The following is a 22,682-nucleotide window of genomic DNA, read 5'->3' as shown; positions in this document are numbered from 1 at the left end:
TTTAGGGATAGCGATTACAATTTTTTTTTTTTGGACAGAAGAGCCGGGAATTTTCCGATAAAGACCAGAAAACCTGCTAGACAAATTCTAAAAGAGCTGTAACACTATAATTGTTTTTTTGTTTAATTTTAAAGAACACAGAAAGCATCGGTGAGGATGTACAAAAACTAGAACCCTTGTGCACTACTGATGGGAATTTAAAGTGGTACAACCATCATTAAAAGAATGGTGGTTCCTTAAAAAACAAATCAAAAACTCAATTACCATATGATCCAGCAATTCCAATTCTGGGTAGGCACCAAAAACAAATCTCAAAGCAGAGTCTCAAAACAGATGCTTGTACTTCCATGTTAAAAGTGCCACTATTGGCCTGGCATGGTCGCTCACGCCTGTAATCCCAGCACTTTGGGAGGCCAAGGCGGGAGGATCACAAGGTCAGAAGATCAAGACCATCCTGGTTAACACGGTAAAACCCCGTCTCTACTAAAAATACAAAAAATTAGCCAGGCGTAGTGGCAGGCGACTGTAGTCCCAGCTACTCAGGAGGCTGAGGCAGGAGAATGGCGTGAACCCGGGAAGTGGAGCTTGCAGTGAGCCAAGATCGTGCCACTGCACTCCAGCCTGGGCGACAAGAGCAAGACTCCATCTCAAAAAAAAAAAATAAATAAATAAATAAATAAAAAATAAAAAAGCGCCATTATTCATAATAGCCAAAAAGTAGAAGATACCCAAGTGTCCATCAACAGATGAATGGATAAGCAAAATGTGACATATATATACAATGGAAAATTATTCAGCCTTAAGAAGGGAAGATATTCTAACACATGCTACCACATGGATGCACCTCAAAGACATTATGCTAAGTGAAATAAGCCAGTCAAAAAAGGACAAGGCTGGGGTGCAGTGGCTCACACCTGTAATCCCAGCACTTTGGGAGGAGGAGGCAGAGGTAGACTGATTACAAGGTCAGGAGTTCAAGACCAGCCTGGCCAACATGGTGAAACCCCGTCTCTACTAAAAATACAAAAATTAGCCAGGCATGGTGGCGCACACCTGTAATCCCAGCAACTCAGGAAGCTGAAGCAGGAGAATTGCTTGAACCCAGGAGGCAGAGGTTGCAGTGAGCCAAGGTAGTGCCACTGCACTCCAGCCTGGGCGACAGAGCAAAACTCTCGGGGCAAGGGGTAAAAAAAAAAATGGACAAATAGTATATGACTCTACTTATACAAGTTACTTAGAAAAGTCAAATTCATAGAAACAAGCAGAATGGTAGTTACCAGAGGCTGGGGGTAGGGGAAGAACGGGGAGTTACTGTATCACAGGTATGGAGTTTCTGTTTGGGAGGATAAAAAGGTTTGGAAGATGGATGGCAGTGGTGGTTGCACGATAATGTAAATGTACTTAATGTCAGAGAACTGTATATGTAACAATGATTACAATAAACTTTATGTTATGTACATTTTACTACACACACACACACACACACACACACACGCACAGAAAAACATGTAGCAATGCCTTAAAAGTTAAATTTCCAAAATGGAATTCTCCACAGAGGAAATATACCCATCAATCAGAAACAAACTGTTTATGCAAACAATTCCACTCTTACGAAGCTCCTAGAACAAACAAAACAAAAACAAATGTGCAGCCGCTCGCGGTGGCTCATATCTGTAATACTAACACTTTGGGAGGCCAAGGCAGGCAGATCACGAGGTCAGGAGTTTGAGACCAGCCTGACCAACATGGTGAAACCCCGTCTCTACTAAAAATACAAAAATTAGCCAGGCATGGTGGCAGACGCCTGTAATCCCAGCTACTAGGGAGGCTGAGGCAGGATAATTGCCTGAACCTGCGAGGCGGAGGTTGCAGTGAGCCCACTGCACTCCAGCTTGGGTGACAGAGGGAGACTCCATTATAAAACAAACAAACAAACAAACAAACAAAAACGCTAAGAGATAAACATACACATTAGTCTAGGCCTACACAGGGTCAGGATCATCAATATTACTGTCTTCCATCTCCACATCTGTCCCACTGGAAGGTCTTCAGTGCCATAACACACATAGAGCTACCATCTCCAATGACAACAATGCAGAGCCAATGAATTTTTTTTTTTTTTTTTTTGAAACAGAGTCTCACTCCATCACCCAGGCTGGAGTTCAATGAATAGTGCGATTTCCGCTCACTGCAACCTCCGCCTTCTGGGTTCAAGCAATCCTCCTGTCTCAGCCTCCCGAATAGCTGGGACCAGAGGCACGCACCACCATGCCCGGCTAATTTTTGGTATTTTTAGTAGAGATGGGGTTTGGCCATGTTGGTCAGGGTGGTCTCAAATTCGTGGCCTCAGGTGACCCACCAGCCTCGGCCTCCCAAATTGCTGAGATTACAGGCGTGTGCCACCGAGCCGGCCCAGAGCCAATGATTTTAACAATACATGGAACTCTGTTCTTCATTTTTTTTTTTTTTTTTTTTTGAGACAGAGTCTTGCTCAGTCGCACCAAGCTGGAGTGCAGTGGCTTGACCTCTGCTCACAGCAAGCTCCGCCTCCTGGGTTCATGCCATTCTCCTGCCTCAGCCTCCCAAGTAGCTGGGACTACAGGCACCTGCCACCAAGCCCAGATAATTTTTTTGTATTTTTTTAGTAGAGACGGAGTTTCACCGTGCTAGCCAGGATGGTCGCGATCTCCTGACCTCGTGATCCACCTGCCTCAGCCTCCCAAAGTGCTGGGATTACAGGCGTGAACCACCACACCCGGCCAGAATTCTGTTTTCTAGAATAGTCAGTTTTAGACACCGAAAAGCAAGCATTCCCATGATGTGGAAAGATATTCCACTATTTGTATATCTTATACATTTCAGATTAATAAAATGACATTATAACATTTCTACATATTTTTGATCTGTGTATCATAAAATAAAATAGAGGAGACTAACCATAATTCATCATACTAATTCAGGTACCAAAGAAAATTGTGTCCCTGAAACCTATTTTAGCCAGAAAAGGTCTGACAAGCATTTTTCTGTGTTAGCTGCACTAACACTAACTTATTTTTTCAACAGCTTCATTAACTGGCTTGCTAAAGGCCACAGACATATTATTGTACTGCCTTTTACATTATAGTAACAACCAATTAACTAGAATTTCTCACAGGCTCAATACACTGGTTTAAAACTTTTTACTGCATTTGAATCTGCCTCTCCAGTCAGTATGAATATACATTTTGCATCCTTTTTCAGTTTAACAACTTTATAATTTTGTTGGTTTGCGTTTATCATTTTGGTTGTATTATAGAGAACAAGGTTAATTATTTTGCCATGATTCCATTTATTTTTAAAGCATTCTCTCAGATATGAATAAATGCATACGAACACACTGTTTTAAAACTGTGATGCATTTAAACAAATGTAAGGCATATCTGTATTTGAGAAAGAATCAATTTGATTTTTTTTTTTTGAGACGGAGGCTCGCTCCATCACCCAGGCTGGAGTGCAGTGGTGCGATCTCAGCTCACTGCAACCTCCGTCTCCTGGGTTCAGGCGATTCTCCTGTCTCAGCCTCCCGAGCAACTGGGACTACAGACGCCTGCCACCATGCCCAAGTAATATTTGTATTTTTAGTAGAGATGGGGTCTCAACTTGTTGGTCAGGCTGGTTTCGAACTCTGGACCTCAGGTGGTTCACCCGCCTCAACCTCCCAAAGTGCTGCGATTACAGACATGAGCCACCGCGCCCGGCCCCATTTGATTATTTTTAAAATCACCTTCAGGCCAGGCACGGTGGCTCACGCCTGTAATCCCAACACTTTGGGAAGCCAAGGCAGACAGATCACCTGATGACAGGAGTTCAAGACCAGCCTGGCCAACATGGTGAAACCCTACCTGTACTAAAAATTCAAAAATTGGCTGGGCAAGGTGGCGCACCTCTGTAATCCCAACTACTTAGGAGGCTGAGGCAGGAGAATCGCTTGAAGCCAGGAGGAGGAGGTTGCAGTGAGCTGAGATTGCACCACTGCACTCCAACCTGGGCAAGAGCGAGACACCATCTAAAAAAATAAAAATGAAAAAGTCACCTTCAGCACTAATACTCTGCAATTCCATCTTAAGTATCTAAAGTGAAGCATCCAAGCTGGGCAAGGTGGCATGCACCTGTAGTCCCAGCTATTCAGGAGGCTGAGGCAGGAAGATCACTTAACCCACAGTTCAAGTCCAGGCTAGGCAACACAGCGAGACCCTTTTTTTTTTTTTTTTTTTAAAGACACAGTCTCGCTCTGTTGCCCAGGCTGGAGTGCAGTGGCACGATCTCAGCCCAGCAACTTCTGCCTCCCAGGTTCAAGTGATTCTCCCGCCTGAGCCTCCCAAGTAGCTGGGACTATAGGTGTGCACCACCGCGCCCAGCCGATTTTTTTGTATTTTTAGTAGAGATGGGGTTTCACCATGTTGGCCAGGCTGGTCTTGAACTCCTGACTTCAAGTGATCCACCAGCCTCAGCCTCCAAAGTGCTGGGATTACAGGTGTGAGCCATCATGCCCAGCCACCTATCTCGTTAAATAAATACATTTTAAGAAAAGAATAAAACAGAATTAAGCATCTAATCAAAAGCTAACTGGTTGAGTGGTGTTCCTACCATAAAACCTTTTTAAGAAGTGAGTAGTTTACTCATAGATTTCCAGTTCTGTTGATTGGATGATCTGATCTTTTTCTCACTGTTTATTCTCAGTGACTCCATTTATGAAAATAATCGGGCGCAGTGGCTCACGCCTGTAATCCCAGCACTTTGGGAGGCCGAGGCGGGCGGATCACGAGGTCAGGAGATGGTGACCATCCTGGCTAATACAGTGAAACCCTGTCTGTACCAAAAATACAAAAAATTAGCTGGGCATGGTGGCACGCGCCTGTAGTCCCAGCTACCCAGGAGGCTGAGGCAGGAGAATCGCTTGAACCTGGGAGGCGGAGTTTGCAGGGAGCTGAGATGGCGCCACTACACTCCAGTCTGGATGACAGAGCAAGACTCCGTCTCAAAAAAAAAAATAAAAATAAAAATAGCAAATACAAGGGTGAGTGCAGTGGCACAAGCCTGTAATCCCAGCATTTTGGGAGGCCGAGCCGGCTGGATCACCTGAGGTCAGGAGTTCAAGACCAGCCTGACAATCTCTACTAAAAATACAAAATTAGCCAGGTGTGGGGGCACATGCCCCTAATCCCAGCTACTCAGGAGATTGAGGCAGGAGAATCACTTGAACCCGGGAGGCGGAGGGTGCGGTGAGCCGAAATTGCCCCATTGCACTCCAGCCTGGGAAACAACAGCAAAACTCCGTCTCAAAAAAAGAAAAAAGAAATAGCAAATACATTCTTTGAAAAATAAAAATAATTATAAGGGCCTCAGGACATCCAAGAATGCATGCTTAAATAAATTCAGATTAACTTGTCTTCTGTCAATTGTGCCTCTCCACACTATCACTGAAATGTTATAATAGCTAATTCCCTATTCATAAAAGTCTTAATATTAAAGATGTCCAACAAAAAAATTTCCAGAGATGAAACAGTTTTCGCAGAACAATCACAGGGGATGGGGAATGTGACTGAAATCTGGAAAAACAGGGGTCAGGAAATAACTTTAACAGGATGCATGATTCAACAGACAAATTTTCCCTTATTAATTTTACATAAAACTTCTGATAAGGTCAGGCGCAACGCCTGTCATCTCAGCACTTTGGGAGGCTGAGGCGGGTGGATCGCTTGAGATCAGGAGTTCCAGACCAGCCTGGCAAACATGGCAAAACCCTGTCTCTACTAAAACTACAAAAATTAGCTGGGTGTGGTGGCGTGAGCCTGTAATCCCAGCTACTTGGGAGGCTAAGGCAGGAGAATCACTTGAACCCGAGAGGCGGAGGTTGCAGTGAACCGAGATCATGCCACTACACTCGTTTGGGCGACAGAGCAAGACTCTGTCTCCCAAAAAAAAAAAAAAAAAAAAAAAAAAAAAACTAAATTTCTGATAATTGTGAATCCATTAAATCAAGGTAAAAACATAAGTTACCAAAATATTCTTCAAGACCCTTAAAAATTGTTATCACCACTGAACTGTAAAAATGACTAAGACATGGAAACTAAACCGTAAATATCAACACCTTCAACTAACATACTGTTATGAGGAAATTCTATGTCCTCCTTTTCTGGGAAACGGAGCGGTGTGTAATAAACAGGAATGCTTCTACAACAAGTACCCAGTTGCCAGACCATAGGAATTCAGTGTACGCTTGTGTTCCATCATCTATCACTTTCCACTCCCAAGAGTTCTACTACACTGGAACAGGTTCCAAGAGAATTCTCAGAATAGAAACAGACAAGAGCAAAAGATTCTAAAAATAATTCAGTAGAAACTCAAACATACATATCTCAAGTTCTTGAGGGGCAGGAAGCACCAGGTTTACTTCAATCTATCCAACCAAATTTTGAAACCCGTATTTATCTCACCTCAAAGTGAATTAAAGATGTGACAGATTTTGCCGGGCGCGGTGGCTCATGCTTGTAATCCCAGCACTTTGGGAGGCCGAGGCGGGTGGATCACGAGGTCAGGAGATCGAGACCACAGTGAAACCCCGTCTCTACTAAAAATACAAAAAAAATTAGCCGGGTGTGGTGGCGGGCGCCTGTAGTCCCAGCTACTCGGAGAGGCTGAGGCAGGAGAATGGCGTGAACCCGGGAGGCGGAGCTTGCAGTGAGCCGAGATCGGGCCACTGCACTCCAGCCTGGGTGATAGAGCAAGACTCCGTCTCAAAAAAAAAAAAGATGTGACAGATTTTAACACAGGTAAAGAACTGCTGCTACATTTTTAACTTCTTCAGAAACAAAATCAGCAAAATATAAAGTTTCCTATTAACTATTAAAGTGAAAAAATTGGCCGGGCGCGGTGGCTCACGCTTGTAATCCCAGCACTTTGGGAGGCCGAGGCGGGCGGATCACGAGGTCAGGAGATCGAGACCACGGTGAAACCCCGTCTCTACTAAAAATACAAAAAAATTAGCCGGGCGTAGTGGCGGGCGCCTGTAGTCCCAGCTACTCGGAGAAGCTGAGGCAGGAGAATGGCGTGAACCCGGGAGGCGGAGCTTGCAGTGAGCCGAGAGGGCGCCACTGCACTCCAGCCTGGGCGACAGAGCGAGACTCCGTCTCAAAAAAAAAAAAAAAATAAAAAAATAAAGTGAAAAAATTGTCTAAATGTAATGAGGAAAGAAAGTCTCTGGCCGAATAAACCAACCTGATTAAACTACAAAGATATTCTCTATAGAAGAAATAGTTTTGGAAAAAAGTTTTAACTGCCTAAAAAGTTTTGTTTCCATTTTTGTTTTGTTCTGCATAGACATAAGGTCTTCCCATATTTGCCTAGGCTGGTCTCAAACTCCTGGGCTCAGGTGATCCTCCCACCTTGGCCTCCCAAAGTACTAGGATTACAGGCCTGAGCTACCATGCCCCGCTTAACTGCTGTTTTTTTCAAGGACCGTTCTGAAGATAAGATACCTCAGTGAAACAGCCGCATTTTCAAGTGATCTCAGTTTAGACTTAACTGAAAATGGCTGACTTAACAACCACCAACATTTCTGTTAAAGCTTACATAAGCACAAATTCATCTAACTTAATTCAAAAAACACGGTCGGGTAAAAATTTTCTAAAAACCCTAAACGAAAAGCAAGGACACACTTTATCATTCTGAAAAGTTACAGAACACTTGCTGACAACATACTGAGAACAGGGAAGATTTCAACAGCCATTTAATAAAATTTTGAACAGTTAATTAAATCCCAAACTACATACATACACTGCATGTATTCAAGACAGCATCACAAAGCGTTGATTGAAAGATAGTTCTAAAACCAGGATGTTGACACACTTGTGCAAAAGTATCTCAGCTACTACATCAAATAAATTTACGTTTCAGGAACAGAAAAATTAATGTTTTTTTCAAATCAAATATAATTCAGATGACATGAATTACATAATGGGCTAAGGGTTCAACTACTAAAAACAGGATACACAATTTATGTTGAAGAAGCAAGTCTTCATCAAGAATGTCCAGAGATGCTGTTCACTGGGTCATGAGACCAGTGGTGCCAGGGTCTATCTTAGACTGGCAAGGATGGGTCTCAGGTCCTTCATCTATATATGTCCACTCATTCCCAAAATCTAAAAGCAATGGTAATGGCAATACTAGCAGAAAGCACATACAATTCACTATGTGCCAGACACCATTCTAAGCACTTTATAGGTACAGTATTAAGTCACTAATCTTTCCAACACTCTAGAGTACACATTACTTTACTCCCATTTTACAGAGAGGAAAGTAAGATACACAGAGAATCACAGCTAGTAAGTGGTGAAGGCAGTATTCAAACCCAGGACATTTGGCTCTACAGTGTGTGCACTTAACTATTATGCTACGTTGTAAGGCTAACTCTTCAGTCACAGATAACTAATAGTTCCCAATTGAGCTTCCTCTTCTATACAACAGCATAACTATTGTTGGCATCACCTGCAAAGCTTGTGCCTGATGACAAAGATCTGGTCTAGACCAGATCTCACCTAGCTTCTCAGCCTTTCAGATACCCATATGTTCTATATTGGTATATTTCTGTGACCATTACTATTATTTTTGTTTAATTTCTAATCTGTGTTCCTGCATTTTCTACTAAGAAAATAGTCAATATTCTCAACCTTTTCTGCAGAGGAAATTCATTTATTCATACCTGCAGAAGACAAAATTAGCTCAGATTAAGAATCTGGGGCCGGGCGTGGTGGCTCACGCTTGTAATCCCAGCACTTTGGGAGGCCGAGGCGGGCAGATGACGAGGTCAGGAGATCGAGACCATGGTGAAACCCCATCTCTACTAAAAATACAAAAAATTAGCCGGGCGTGGTGGCGGGCGCCTGTAGTCCCAGCTACTTAGAGAGGCTGAGGCAGGAGAATGGCGTGAACCTGGGAGGCGGAGCTTGCAGTGAGCCAAGATTGCGCCACTGCACTCCAGCCTGAGCGACAGAGCGAGACTCCGTCTCAAAAAAAAAAAAAAGGCCGGGCGCGGTGGCTCAAGCCTGTAATCCTAGCACTTTGGGAGGCCGAGGTGGGCGGATCACGAGGTCAGGAGTTCGAGACCATCCTGGACAACATAGTGAAACCCTGTCTCTACTAAAAATACAAAAAAAAATTAGCCGGGCGTGGTGGCAGGCGCCTGTAGTCCCAGCTACTTGGGAGGCTGAGGCAGGAGAATGGCGTGAACCCGGGAGGCGGAGCTTGCAGTGAGCCGAGATGGTGCCACTGCACTCCAGCCTGGGGGACAGAGCCAGACTCTGTCTCAAAAAAAAAAAAAAAAAAAAAAAAAAAGAATCTGAGGCCAAGGCCAGGTACGGTGGCTCACACCTGTAATCCTGGCACTTTGGGAGGCTGAGGCAGGAGGATTACTTGAGGTCAGGAGTTTGAGATGAGCCTGGCCAACATGGTGAAACCCTACCCTACTAAAAATACAAAAATAAGCCGGGTGTGGTGGCACATGCCTGTAATCCCAGCTAATTGGGAGGCTGAGGCAGGAAAATCCACTTGAATTTATTTATTAAAAAATAAACAAAAGAATCTGGCCTGGCATAGTGGCTCATGCCTGTAACCCCAACACTCTGGGAGGCCAAGAAGGGGAGGATCGCCTGAGCCCAGGAGTTCAAAACCAGCCTGGGCAACACAGTGAGACCCCATTTCTATTATTTAAAAAAGAAAAAAATAGGCCAGGCACGGTGGCTCACGCCTGTAATCCCAGCACTCTGGGAAGCCAAGGCGGGCGGTTCATGAGGTCAAGAGATCGAGACCATCCTGGCTAACATGGTGAAACCCCGTCTCTACTAAAAATACAAAAAAAAAAAATTAGCCGGGCGTGGTGGCGGGTACCTGTAGCCCCAGCTACTCGGGAGACTGAGGCAGGACAATGGCGTGAACCTGGGAGGCAAGAGCTTGCAGTGAGCCGAGATTGCACCACTGCACTCCAGGCTGGGCGACAGAGCAAGACTCCGTCTCAAAAAAAAAAAAAAAAGCCTGCCTTCCTTCCTTCCTTCCTTCCTCCCTCCCTCCCTCCCTCCCTCCCTTCCTTCCTTCCTTCCTTCCTTCTTCCCTCCTCTCTCTCTCTCTCTCTCTCTTTCCCTCTCTGGCCCAGGCTACAATCTACTTGGCTTGCTGCTGCCCGCGCCGCGGACTGCCTGGGACTGCCGGCGCGCGCCACCGCTGCCTGCCTTTTCTCCTTCGGATGCAGGCACGCGTTCGCCATCTTGGCCACGCTGGTCGCCAGCTCCTGACGCCGAGTGCTCTGCCCGCCTCAGCCTCCCGAGGTACTGGGACTACAGACGGAGTCTCGCTCACCCAGTGCTCGGTGTTGCCCGGGCTGGAGTGCGGTGGTGTGGTCTGGCCTCGCGGCAGCCTCTACCCCCCGGCCACCTGCCTTGGCCTACCAGGGTGCTGGGATTGCAGCCCCTGCCTGGCTGCCGCCCCATCTGGAAGGTGGGGAGCGCCTCTGCCCGGCCGCCCCGTCTGGGAGGTGAGGAGCACCTCTGCCTGGCCGCCCCGTCTGGGAAGTGAGGAGCGCCTCTGCCCGGCCACCCACCATCTGGGAAGTGAGGAGCGCCTCTGCCCGGCCACCCACCGTCTGGGAAGTGAGGAGCGACTCTGCCCGGCCACCCACCGTCTGGGAAGTGAGGAGCGCCTCTGCCCGGCCACCCACCGTCTGGGAAGTGAGGAGCGCCTCTGCCCGGCCACCCACCGTCTGGGAAGTGAGGAGCGCCTCTGCCCGGCCACCCACCGTCTGGGAAGTGAGGAGCGCCTCTGCCCGGCCACCCACCGTCTGGGAAGTGAGGAGCGCCTCTGCCCGGACACCCATCGTTTGGGAAGTGAGGAGCGCCTCTGCCCGGACACCCATCGTCTGGGAAGTGAGGAGCGCCTCTGCCCGGCCACCCTGTCTGGGAAGTGAGGAGCGCCTCTGCCCGGCCGCCCCGTCTGGGAAGTGAGGAGCGCCTCTGCCCGGCCACCCATCGTCTGGGAAGTGAGGAGCGCCTCTGCCCGGCCTCCCATCGTCTGGGAAGTGAGGAGCGCCTCTGCCCGGCCGCCCCGTCCGGGAGGAAGTGAGGAGCGCCTCTGCCCGGCCGCCCCGTCCGGGAAGAAGTGAGGAGCGCCTCTGCCCGGCCGCCCCGTCTGGGAAGTGAGGAGCGCCTCTGCCCGGCCGCCCCGTCCAGGAAGAAATGAGGAGCGCCTCTGCCCGGGCGCCCCATCCGGGAAGAAGTGAGGAGCGCCTCTGCCCGGCCGCCCCATCCGGGAAGAAGTGAGGAGCGCCTCTGCCCGGCCACCCATCGTCTGGGAAGTGAGGAGCGCCTCTGCCCGGCCACCCACCGTCTGGGAAGTGAGGAGTGCCTCTGCCCGGCCGCCCCATCCGGGAAGAAGTGAGGAGCGCCTCTGCCCGGCCGCCCCATCCGGGAAGAAGTGAGGAGCGCCTCTGCCCGGCCGCCCCGTCCGGGAAGAAGTGAGGAGCGCCTCTGCCCGGCCGCCCCGTCTGGGAGGTGAGGAGCGCCTCTGCCCGGCCACCCATCGTCTGGGAGGTGAGGAGCGCCTCTGCCCGGCCACCCATCGTCTGGGAGGTGAGGAGCGCCTCTGCCCAGCCACCCATCGTCTGGGAGGTGAGGAGCGCCTCTGCCCGGCCACCCATCGTCTGGAAAGTGAGGAGCGCCTCTGCCCGGCTGCCCCATCTGGGAAGTGAGGAGTGCCTCTGCTTGGCCACCCATCGTCTGGGAGGTGAGGAGCGCCTCTGCCCGGCCGCCCATCGTCTGGGAAGTGAGGAGCGCCTCTGCCCGGCCACCCATCGTCTGGGAAGTGGGGAGCGCCTCTGCCCGACCACCCATCGTCTGGGAAGTGAGGAGCGCCTCTGCCCGGCCACCTATCGTCTGGGAAGAAGTGAGGAGCGTCTCTGCCTGGCCGCCCCGTCTGGGAAGTGAGGAGCCCCTCTGCGCGGCCGCCCCGTGTCTGGGTAGAAGTGAGGAGCTCCTCTGCCTGGCCGCTCCGTCTGGGAGGTCTACCACGGAGGCCAGAAGCAATGTGGGGGCTGGACGTGGTGGCTCACGCCTGTGGTCCTGGCACTCTGGGGGGCGAGGCGGGTTGATCACTTCGGGCTAGGAGTTCGAGACTAGTCTGGCCAACTTGGCGAAACATGAAGAATACAACAGACAAACCAACCAACCAACTCAATGACAACAAAACAGGTCTACCCTGGAGTCATACTCTAATTTTTTCTATTTTCCTCCCTTTCTGATCCTTTATCCCACTTTCTTTTTCTTCCTCTTCCTTCTCCCTCTTCTTTGTCAAATAGAGGATTGAGTTATTATCACTGATCCATATAAAGTCCCTCTCTCATTTATTTTAACTCCCACCCTCATTTCTATTCCCCGACTTCCCATGTGCAACCTTCCTAATATGTTTGATACGCATCTTTTTGTTTGTATGTATTTTTAGAAAATGTTTATTGTTTTTGTATGCAAAAAAAAATTAATAAAAAAATAAAAAATAAAATAAAATAAAAAAAAAAAAAAAAAAAAAAAAAAAAAGAATCTCAACTAAATTAGGAGGCCCAGAACAGCCACCGAGACAAAGTCTACACCCGTAATCAAGGAGAGAATAAGGTATCTAGGGTGCCAAGAAACTCAACTATGAGATCCAATTCCATGCAGCTCAACTGCTTGTACCCTGCATGCCAGGAGCTGAACAAGCTGATACTTTTATTCTCTGCAGCTGTTAAGGGCAGGGTCAGGCCTCTAGCAGCTGATGGATAAGAGTGAACTCTCTCCTACACCCACACTTGGCTGACAGAAGAATCACAAAGTTATCTGCTGTTCCATGGATATAACCTGCCCATGGAAAGGATGAGTGCTGGTGAACTCAAACACTATAGGACATCAAAATTTATTTGATACCGTCACAATTCTCTTTCAGGTTACCTAAGGCCATGAAGGGAATTAATTGCCCATAGCTGTTTGCACACATCTGTCCTGTTCCTATCCTGCTAATTCAGCTGTAAACCCTGTCTTATTTATTTATTTATTTATTTATTTATTTATTTATTTATTTATTCTGAGACGGAGTTTCGCTGTTGTCACCCAGGCTAACATGGTGAAACCCCGTCTCTACTAAAAATACAAAAAAAAAAATTAGCCGGGCTGGAGTGCAGTGTCGCGATATCGGCTCACTGCAACCTCTGCCTCTTGGGTTCAAGCGATTATCCTGCCTCAGCCTCCCAAGTAGCTGGGATTACAGGCGCCCGCCACCATGCCCGGCTAATTTTTTGTATTTTTGGTAGAGATGGGGTTCACCATGTTGGCCAGGCTGATCTCAAACTCCTGACTTTAAGTGATCCGCCTGCCTCAGGCTCTTAACGCGCTGCAATTACAGACGTGAGCCACTGCGACCAGCCTTCAACCTTGTCTTTTGCCCAGCAGGTAACTAGGATTCTTCACCCTGGAATCTCTTGAAAAGCATGTAATTATTCATAACCAGTCTTCACCACTACTTCTAACAGTTCTCTCTCTCCTACAAAAAGGAAAAAAAAAAAAAGTCTATACTATAAAGCAGGGATCCCCAATCCCCAACTCCCAGGCTGCAGACCGGGGTTATTAGGAACTGGGCCGCACAGCAGGAGGTGAGCAAACCTGGGCAGCGTGGCAAGTCCTCGTCTATACAATAAAATTTTTTTTTAATTAGCCACGCTTGGTGGCACACACCTGGAGTCCCACTCATTCACGAGGTTGAGGTGGGAGGAATCCTTGAGCTTAGGAGATCAAGGCTGCAGTGTGCTATGATCATGTCACCACACTCCAGACTAGGCAACAGAGTAAGACCACATCTCCTAAAAAATAAAAAAAATTTAAAAAATTCCTAACAGTTCCTAAAGAAGTTAAACAGTTACGATAAAGACCAAGCAATCCTACTCCTAGGTATGCACCCAAGAGAACTGAAAACACGTTCACCTAAAAATGTGTACATAGGGCCGGGCGTAGTGGCTCACACCTGTAATCCCAGCACTTTGGGAGGCCAAGGTGGGTGGATCACCAGAAGGTCAGGAGTTTGAGACCAGCCTAGCCAACATGGTGAAACCTCATCTCTACTAAAAATATAAAAAATTAGCTGGATGTGGTGGCAGGTACCTATAATCCCAGCTGCTCGGGAGGCTGAGGCAGGAGAATTGCTTGAACCCAGGAGGCAGAGGTTGCAATGGGCCGAGATTATGCCACTGCACTCCAGCCTGGACAACAAAAGCGAAACTTCTCAAAAAAAAAAAAAAAGAAAATGCATACATAGGCCAGGCCCAGTGGCTCACACCTGTAATCCCAATACTTTGGGAGGCCATGGTGGGAGGACCACTTGAGCTCAGGAGTTTGAGACCAGCCTGGGCAGCATAGCAAGACCTTGTCTCTATTTAAAAAAATAAGAAGAAGAAGAAAGAAATGCAGCCAGGCACGGTGGCTCACACCTGTAAACCCAGCACTTTGGGAGGCCAAGGCAGGTGGATCATGAGATCAGGAGTTCGAGACCAGCCTGGCCAACATGGTGAAACCCTATCTCGACTAAAAATACGAAAATTAGGCCGCTGTGGTGGGGGCACCTGTAATCCCAGCTACTTGGGAGGCTGAGGCAAGAGAACTGCTTGAACCCGAGAGGCAGAGGTTGCAGTGAGCTGAGATTGCGCCACTGCACTCCAGCCTGGGTGACAGAGCAAGATTCCATCTCGAAAAAAAAAAAAAGAAAAGAAAAGAAAAGAAAAAAATGCATACATAGGCCAGGCACGGTGGCTCACGCTTGTAATCCCAGCACTTTGAGAGGCTGTGGCAGGAGAGTAGTGTGAGGCCAGGAGTTCAAGACCAGCCTGGGCAACATAGAGAGACCCCGTCTCTACAAAAAATTTTAAAAATTAGCCAGGTGAGCTAGGCGCGGTGGCTCACACCTGTAATCTCAGCACTTTGGGAGGCCGAGGCGGGCAGATCACGGGGTCAGGAGATCAAGACCACCCTGGCTAACACGGTGATACTCCATCTCTACTAAAAATACAAAAACAAAATTAGCCGGGCATGGTGACGGGCGCCTGTAGTCCCAGCTACTTAGGAGGCTGAGGCAGGAGAATGGCATGAACCCGGAAGGCGGAGCTTGCAGTGAGCCAAGATCGCACCACTGCATTCCAGCCTGGGCGACAGAGCCAGACCCGTCTCAAAACAGACAAACAAACAAACAAAAAAATTAGCCAGGTATGATAGAGCACACCTGTGGTCCCAGCTACTCAGAAGGCTGAAGTGGGAGGATCACTTGAGCCCGGGAGATCAAGGCTGCAGTATGCCATGATCATGCCAGTGCACTCCTAGTACAATGCCCAGGAGATGAGTGAGACCCTGTTTCAAAAATAAAATAAGGGGCCAGGCACGGTGGCTCACGCCTGTAATCCTAGCACTTTGGGAGGCCCAGGGGCATGGATCACGAGGTCAGGAGATCGAGACCATCCTGACTAACATGGTGAAACCCCGTCTCTACTAAAAATATTTTTTAAAAATTAGCTGGGCATAGTGGCAGGCGCCTGTAGTCCCAACAACCCAGGAGGCTGAGGCAGGAGAATGGCATGAACCCAGGAGGCGGAGCTTGCAGTGAGCCGAGATCGCACCACTGCACTCCAACCTGGGTGACAGTGCAAGACTCCATCTCAAAAAAATTAAAATTAAAATTAAATAAGAGCCAGGCACTGTAGCTCATGCCTATAATCCCAGCATTTTGGAAGGCCGAGGCAGGCAATCACCTGAGGTCAGGGTTTCAAGACTAGCCTGGCAGGGTGGGAGTCAGGAGTTTGAGACCAGCTTGGCCAAATGGTAAAACCCTCTCTCTACTAAAAATACAAAACTTAGCCGGGCGTGGTGGTACGGACCTGTAATCCCACTACTCGGGAGGCTGAGGCAGAGGAATTGCTTGAACCCAGGAAGCGGAGGTTGCAGTGAGTTGAGATCGCACTACTGCGCTCCAGCCTGTGCTACAAGAGCAAAAGTCAGTCTCAAAAAAAAAAGGCCAGCTTGGCCAACATGGTAAAACCCCGTCTCTACTAAAAATACAAAAATTAGCCAGGCGTGGTGGCATGTGTCTGTAATTTTGGCTCACTGCAACCTCTGCTCCCAGGTTCAAGCTATTCTCCTGCCTCAGCCTCCTGAGTAGCGGGGATTACAGATGCCCACCACCACGCCTGGCTAATTTTTGTATTTTCAGTAGAGACAGGTTTCACCATGTTGGCCAGGCTGGTCTCGAACTCCTGACCTCAGGTGATCCACCCGCCTCAGCCTCCCAAAGTGCTGGGATTACAGGTATGAGCCACAGCGCCCGGCCTTAACTTGCTTTCCTAAGTAAATTCAAGCGATTATCCTGCCTCAGCCTCCCGAGTAGCTGGGATCACAGGTACGTGCCACCATGCCCGGCTAATTTTTGAATGTATGAGGCTGAGGCTTCACTGAGCTGAGATCATACCACTGCACTCTGGCCTGGGCAACACAGCAAGACCCTGTCCCAAACAAACAAAAAAAAAAAAAAAAAAAAGAAAAGAAAAGAAAAAAAGAGTATCTATTTCCTGTGTATTAACAAAAAGTGCTAACAGGCCAGGTGTGGTGGTTCATGCCCGTAATCTCAATACCTTGGGAAGCCAAGGAGGGAGGACTTCTTAAGCCCAGGAGTTTGAGACCAGCCTGGGTAACATAGCAAGACCTCATCTCTACTAAAAAATACATTTAAAAATTAGCCAGGTATGGTGGCGCATGCCTGTGGTCCCACCTCCTTGGGAGGCTGAGGCGGGAGGATTGCTTGATCCCAGGATTTCGAGGCTATAGTGAGCTATGATCAGCCTGGGCAACAGAGCATGACCCTATAGCACCAAAAAATTTAAAAAGTGCTAATAAGTTGCCAACGGAACATCCTCATCCATGTCAAATTCTACTCCTAAACCTAGCTAAACACAGCTCTCTCGCCAACCATGTTCAGCTGCAGGAATCCCCATCTATCCTCTCTTGAAAGGATGAAAGTAAAGGCAAATTAAGTCATAGATTTAATGCCAACAACACAATAACCTTAGTCTGTGGTAAAGACTCAGGCATATTTCTGTCTTTATACACTCACACTCCCTCTGCCCTGAGTCTCCAGCTCTGCATCCACCAAAGTAAGATTAACTTCCCACTAGTTACTCTGTCCCAAGGCTTCACAGGAAAGGGGATAAGGAGGGAAACCATCTTCCCCCTTTGGCCAGTCAGAAGGAAGGAAGATATCAAAATATAGGCTAATCTACCTCAGCTTTCTTAGGGATACAAGTTCAATAAAGCAATTTTTCTTCTAGTACAGTCATGATGACCACAACCAGTCACAGAGATTAAGAATCTTTGTTTTGGCCGGGCGCGATGGCTCATGCCTGTAATCCCAGCACTTTGGGAGGCCGAGGCGGGCGGATCACAAGGTCAGGAGATCGAGACCATCTTGGCTAACATGGTGAAACCCCGTCTCTACTAAAAATACAAAAAATTAGCCGGGCGTGGTGGCAGGCGCCTGTAATCCCAGCTACTCAGGAGGCTGAGGCAGGAGAATGGTGTGAACCCAGGAGGTGGAGCTTGCAGTAAGCCAAGATCGCGCCACTGCACTCCAGCCTGGGCGACAGAGCAAGACTCCATCTCAAAAAAAAATAAAAATAAAAATAAATAAATAAATAAATAAATAAAAGAATCTTTGTTTCTTAGGCCAGGTGTGGTGGCTCATGCCTGTAATTCCAGCACTTTGGGAGGCCGAGGCAGGCGGATCACTTGAGGTCTGGAGTTTGATCAGCCTGGCCAACATGTCAAAACCCTGTTTTTACAAACAATACAAAAATTAGCTGGGCGTGGTTGCGCGCATCTGTAATCTCAGCTAGTCCAGAGGCTGGGGCACGAGAATCACTTGAACCTGGGAGGCAGAGGTTGCAGTTAGCCGCCACTGTACTCCGGCCTGGGAAACAGATCAAGACCCTGTCTTCAAAAAAAAAAAAAAAAAAAACAACATCTTTGCTTCTTGATACTCTAAGCCACAATGTTTAACTCTTGCTTATTTTCAAGAACAGAAAAACCGTGACAGTACTCAACACACAGTATAACTACTATGGAAAACAGTTTGGAGGTTCTGGAAAAAACTAAAAATTAAGCTACCATATGATCCAGCAATCTCACTGCTGGGTATATACCCAAAATAAGGGAAATCAGTATATTGAAGAAATATCTGCATTCCTGTTTGTTGCAGCACTGTTTACAATAGCTAAGATTTGGAAGTAACCTAAGTGTCTATCAACAGATGAACAGATAAAACATGGTACTTATACACAATGGAGTACTATTCAGCCATAAAAAAGAATGAGATCCTGTCATTTGAAACAACATGGATAGAACCGGAGATCATTATGTTAAGTGAAATAACCCAGGAACAGAAAGACAAACATCACATGTTCTCACTTAGTTGTGGGAACTAAAAATCAAAACAATTGAACTCGTAATCACAGACAGTAGAAGGACGGACTACCAGAGGCTAGGAAGGGTAGTGGGGGACTTGGGGGAGGTAGGGATGGTTATTCAGTACAAAAATAATAACAATAAGACCCACTATTTGATAGCACAATAGGGTAACTATAGTCAATAACTTAATTGTATAATTTTTTTTTTTCTCCTGAGACAGGGTCTGATTCTTCCGCCCAGGCTGGAGTGCAGTTGTGCAATCTCGGCTCCCTGCAACCTCTGCCTCCTGCGCTCAAGAGATTCTCCCACCTCAGCCTCCCAAGTAGCTGCGACTACAGTCAAGCATCAAATCAATTCCTTTTTTTTTTTGAAACAGAGTTTCACTCTGTTGCCCAGGCTGGAGTGCAATGGCATGATCTCAGCTCACTGCAACCTCTGCCTCCCAGGTTCAAGCAATTCTCCTGTCTCAGCCTCCCAAGCAGCTGAGATTACAGGCACCAGCCACCATGCCTGGCCAATTTTTGCATTTTTAGTGGAGACGGGGTTTCATCATGTTGGCCAAGCTGTTCTTTTTTTTTTTTTTTTTTTTGAGACAGAGTCTCGCTCTGTCGCCCAGGCTGGAGTGCAGTGGCGCAGTCTCGGCTCACTGCAAGCTCCGCCTCCCGGGTTCACGCCATTCTCCCGTCTCAGCCTCTCCGAGTAGCTGGGACTACAGGCGCCCGCCACCACGCCCGGCTAATTTTTTTGTAGTTTTAGTAGAGACGGGGTTTCACCGTGGTCTCGATCTCCTGACCTCGTGATCCGCCCGCCTCGGCCTCCCAAAGTGCTGGGATTACAAGCGTGAGCCACCGCGCCCGGCCGGCCAAGCTGTTCTTGAACTCCTGACCTCAGGTGATCCACCTGCCTCAGCCTCCCAAAGTCCTAGGATTATAGGCATGACCCACCACGCCCGGCTTCAAATCAATTCTTAATGAAGACCAGATGACCTAAAATAATAATTCTCATTATTCACATCTCTGCATGAACCATTTCAACATTTGGCACTCAATTGCCACAAATTCACAAATTATTTCACAAGTGATTTATAAAATTATTTCACAAGTGATTAATAACATACCTATACGTCATTTTGAGACAGTTACATCATCTCTAGGTTTTATTATAAGCCTAAAATATAAATACTGATTTAATACTTCAGACAGTTTTTCATTATAGTTCTTCAACTTTCCTCATGAATCCAGGATATCAAGTCCTGGTTTTTCTTTTTTTAGTAAAAGTATATTGGTTTTATTTTACTGACATCCTTATTACTTAATCACTCATGCCAAAAGCAACTTTCTTAAAAATGTCTGTTACCTAAAGAATGTATCTATCAAAACAAAGTCATGCCATCCATTTAAACATTAACACACTTGCCACATAAGTATCTGGCCCAGTTTTCATCCAAATACAAAATACAAAATTCCTTAATAAAGAAAGCACTATGGCCGGGCGCAGTGGCTCACGCTTGTAATCCCAGCACTTTGGGAGGCCGAGGCAGGCGGATCACGAGGTCAGGAGATCGAGACCACGGTGAAACCCTGTCTCTACTAAAAATATAAAAAAAATCAGCCGGGCGTGGTGGCGGGCGCCTGTAGTCCCAGCTACTCGGAGAGGCTGAGGCAGGAGAATGGCGTGAACCCGGGAGGCGGAGCTTGCAGTGAGTCGAGATCGCGCCACTGCACTCCAGCCTGGGCGGCAGAGCGAGACTCCGCCTCAAAAAAAAAAAAAAAAAAAAAAAAAGAAAGCACTATACTAATGAGAAATATCCCACATCCTTATATGTCTAAAGAACCGCTCAACTGGCTGGGCACAGTGGCTCGAGCCTGTAATCCCAGCACTTTGGGAGGCAGAGGTGGGCGGATCACGAGGTCAGGAGATCAAGACCATCCTGGCTAACATGGTGAAACCCTGTTTCTACTAAAAATACAAAAATTAGCCAGGTGTAGTGGCATGAGCCTATAGTCCCAGCTACTGGAGAGGCTGAGGGAGGAGAATTGCTTCAACCTGGGAGGCGGAGGTTGCAGTAAGTCAAGATGACGCCACTGCACTCCAGCCTGGGAAACAGAGCGAGACTCCATCTCAAAAAAAAAAAAAAAAAAGAATTGCTCAACTGTTCTCTACATCCGGATTATTCTCGAAAACAAAGGCTCAGAAAAATTACCTTCCAAGCACTCCTGAAACTTCACGTTCTATCTTGTAAGCAACAACTACATAAACCGTATTTCACAAAATGAATACATTCATTGCCTCCATTTCCTCACTAAACATCTCCTTAACCTTCTTTATTCTGGTTTCCATCACCCTATCACTCTAACAGTAGGAAAAATGCTACTCCCTAGGTCACGACTGGTCTCCTAATTGTCAAATCTTTCTTCTGTTCTCATTCTTTCATCTGTCTCTGTCATTCAAAACATTTCATACAGCTAGGCGCGGTGGCTCACACCTGTAATCCCAGCACTTTGGGAGGCCAAGGCGGGCAGATCACCTGAGGTCAGGAGTTCAAGACCAGTCTGGCCAACATGGTGAAACCCCATCTCTACAAAAATACAAAATTACAAAAATTAGCCGGGCGTGACAGCGGATGCCTGTAATCCCAGCTACTTGGGAGGCTGAGGTGGGAAAACAGCTTGAACCTGGGAGGTAGAGGTTGCAGTGAGCCGAGATCGCGCCACTGCACTCCAGTCTGGGTGAGAGAGCAAGACTCCATCTAAAAAAAAAAAAAAAAAAAAAAAAAAAAAAAAATATATATATATATATATATATATATATATATATAAATAAAGATTAGCCAGGTGTAGTGGCACGTGCCTGTAATCCCAACTACTCAGAGGAGGCCGAGGCACGAGAATCACTTGAACCTGGGAGGCAGAAGTTGCAGTGAGTCGAGATCGTGCCTCTGTACTCCAGCCTGGGATATAAAGCGAGACTCCATCTCAAAAATAAAGAAACAAACACTGTCAACAAAAACTGTCAACTTCTCTTCACAAACCATCAACTCCTCAATAAAATGCAAAGTGTTTATTCCTTCCAATCCCTACACTTTGGTCAAACCAGCCTTGGTATTCTCCTAAATTGTCCCTGCCTTTTTGCCTTCAGGTTCCACAGGCATGTTTACTCAAGGACATACTGCACATGCCCATTTTCTCTTTTTTTTAAGGGGGGGAAATTGCTTGAGCCCAGGTAGGTTAAGGCTGTAGTGAGCCTGATCGCATCACTGCACTCCTGAGTGACAGAGTAAGACCCTGTCTCAAACAAAACAGAACAAAGCAAAATAACAGCAAATTCTAATAAAACTAAACTCTGAATACAACATTTAAAGTGTTTTAACAATTTAATTGTAACTTCAGGAATTTGATACTTCTTTTTTCTTTTTTTTGAGACGGAGTTTCACTCTTGTTGCCCAGGCTGAAGTACAATGGCGTGATCTCAGCTCACTACAACCTCCGCCTCCCAGGTTCAAACGATTCTCCTGCCTCAGCCTCCCAAGTAGCTGGGATTACAGGCACCCGCCACCATGCCCGGCTATTTTTTTATATTTTTAGTAGAGATGGGGTTTCTCCATGTTGGTCAGGATGATCTCAAACTCCCAACCTCAGGTGATCCATCTGCCTCGGCCTCCCAAAGTGCTGGGATTACAGGCATGAGCCACCGTGCCCAGCCTTGATACTTGATTCTATAGGAAGAATCTAAGAAAACTAAGGCTCAGCCTCCCCAGCTCAAGGAATCCTTGCCAAATACTCAAGCTCAATTCAATAATGCTTTTCTTTGTCACAGCCAGCAGTACCCTGGAATCCTATACACACATTTAAACTGTGTCTGTCTGCTCACCAACATGTAAGCAACTGAAGACCAGGAACCTACATTATTCATCTGTATTCTAGCATCTAACATTGTTGACAACTGGCAGCAATAAATATTCGTTCAAGTGAACACCTATAGAGTAGCATATGCCATTTGTGCAGGAAGAACCATCATTCAGGCCTAATCTGTAGTAACATAAACTGAGCATTTACAGAAATAACAGAGAATATACTACCTTAAGTTTTTCTCCTTTTTTTTTTTTTTTTTTTTTGAGACAAGGTCTCATTCTGTCTG

The 22,682-nt window shown here is 47.0% G+C and overlaps 1 protein-coding gene and 1 non-coding gene across 15 annotated transcripts in view; both read right to left on the bottom strand.

The window, feature by feature from the left end:
* The window catches only part of UBAP2 (ubiquitin associated protein 2), a 127,781-nt gene that overhangs the window by 94,947 nt on the left and 10,152 nt on the right, over positions 1 to 22,682 (bottom strand). The gene's annotated exons all lie outside the window — the stretch shown is intronic.
* On the bottom strand, positions 46 to 107 carry LOC129490865 (U7 small nuclear RNA). Its single transcript, XR_008660348.1, has one exon. It is a non-coding gene; the product is annotated as a U7 small nuclear RNA (small nuclear RNA).

The sequence above is a fragment of the Symphalangus syndactylus genome, chromosome 9, assembly GCF_028878055.3.
Source record: "Symphalangus syndactylus isolate Jambi chromosome 9, NHGRI_mSymSyn1-v2.1_pri, whole genome shotgun sequence".
In the NCBI taxonomy this organism is placed as follows: Eukaryota; Metazoa; Chordata; class Mammalia; order Primates; family Hylobatidae; genus Symphalangus; species Symphalangus syndactylus.
This window is presented reverse-complemented; position numbering and strand designations above follow the sequence as displayed.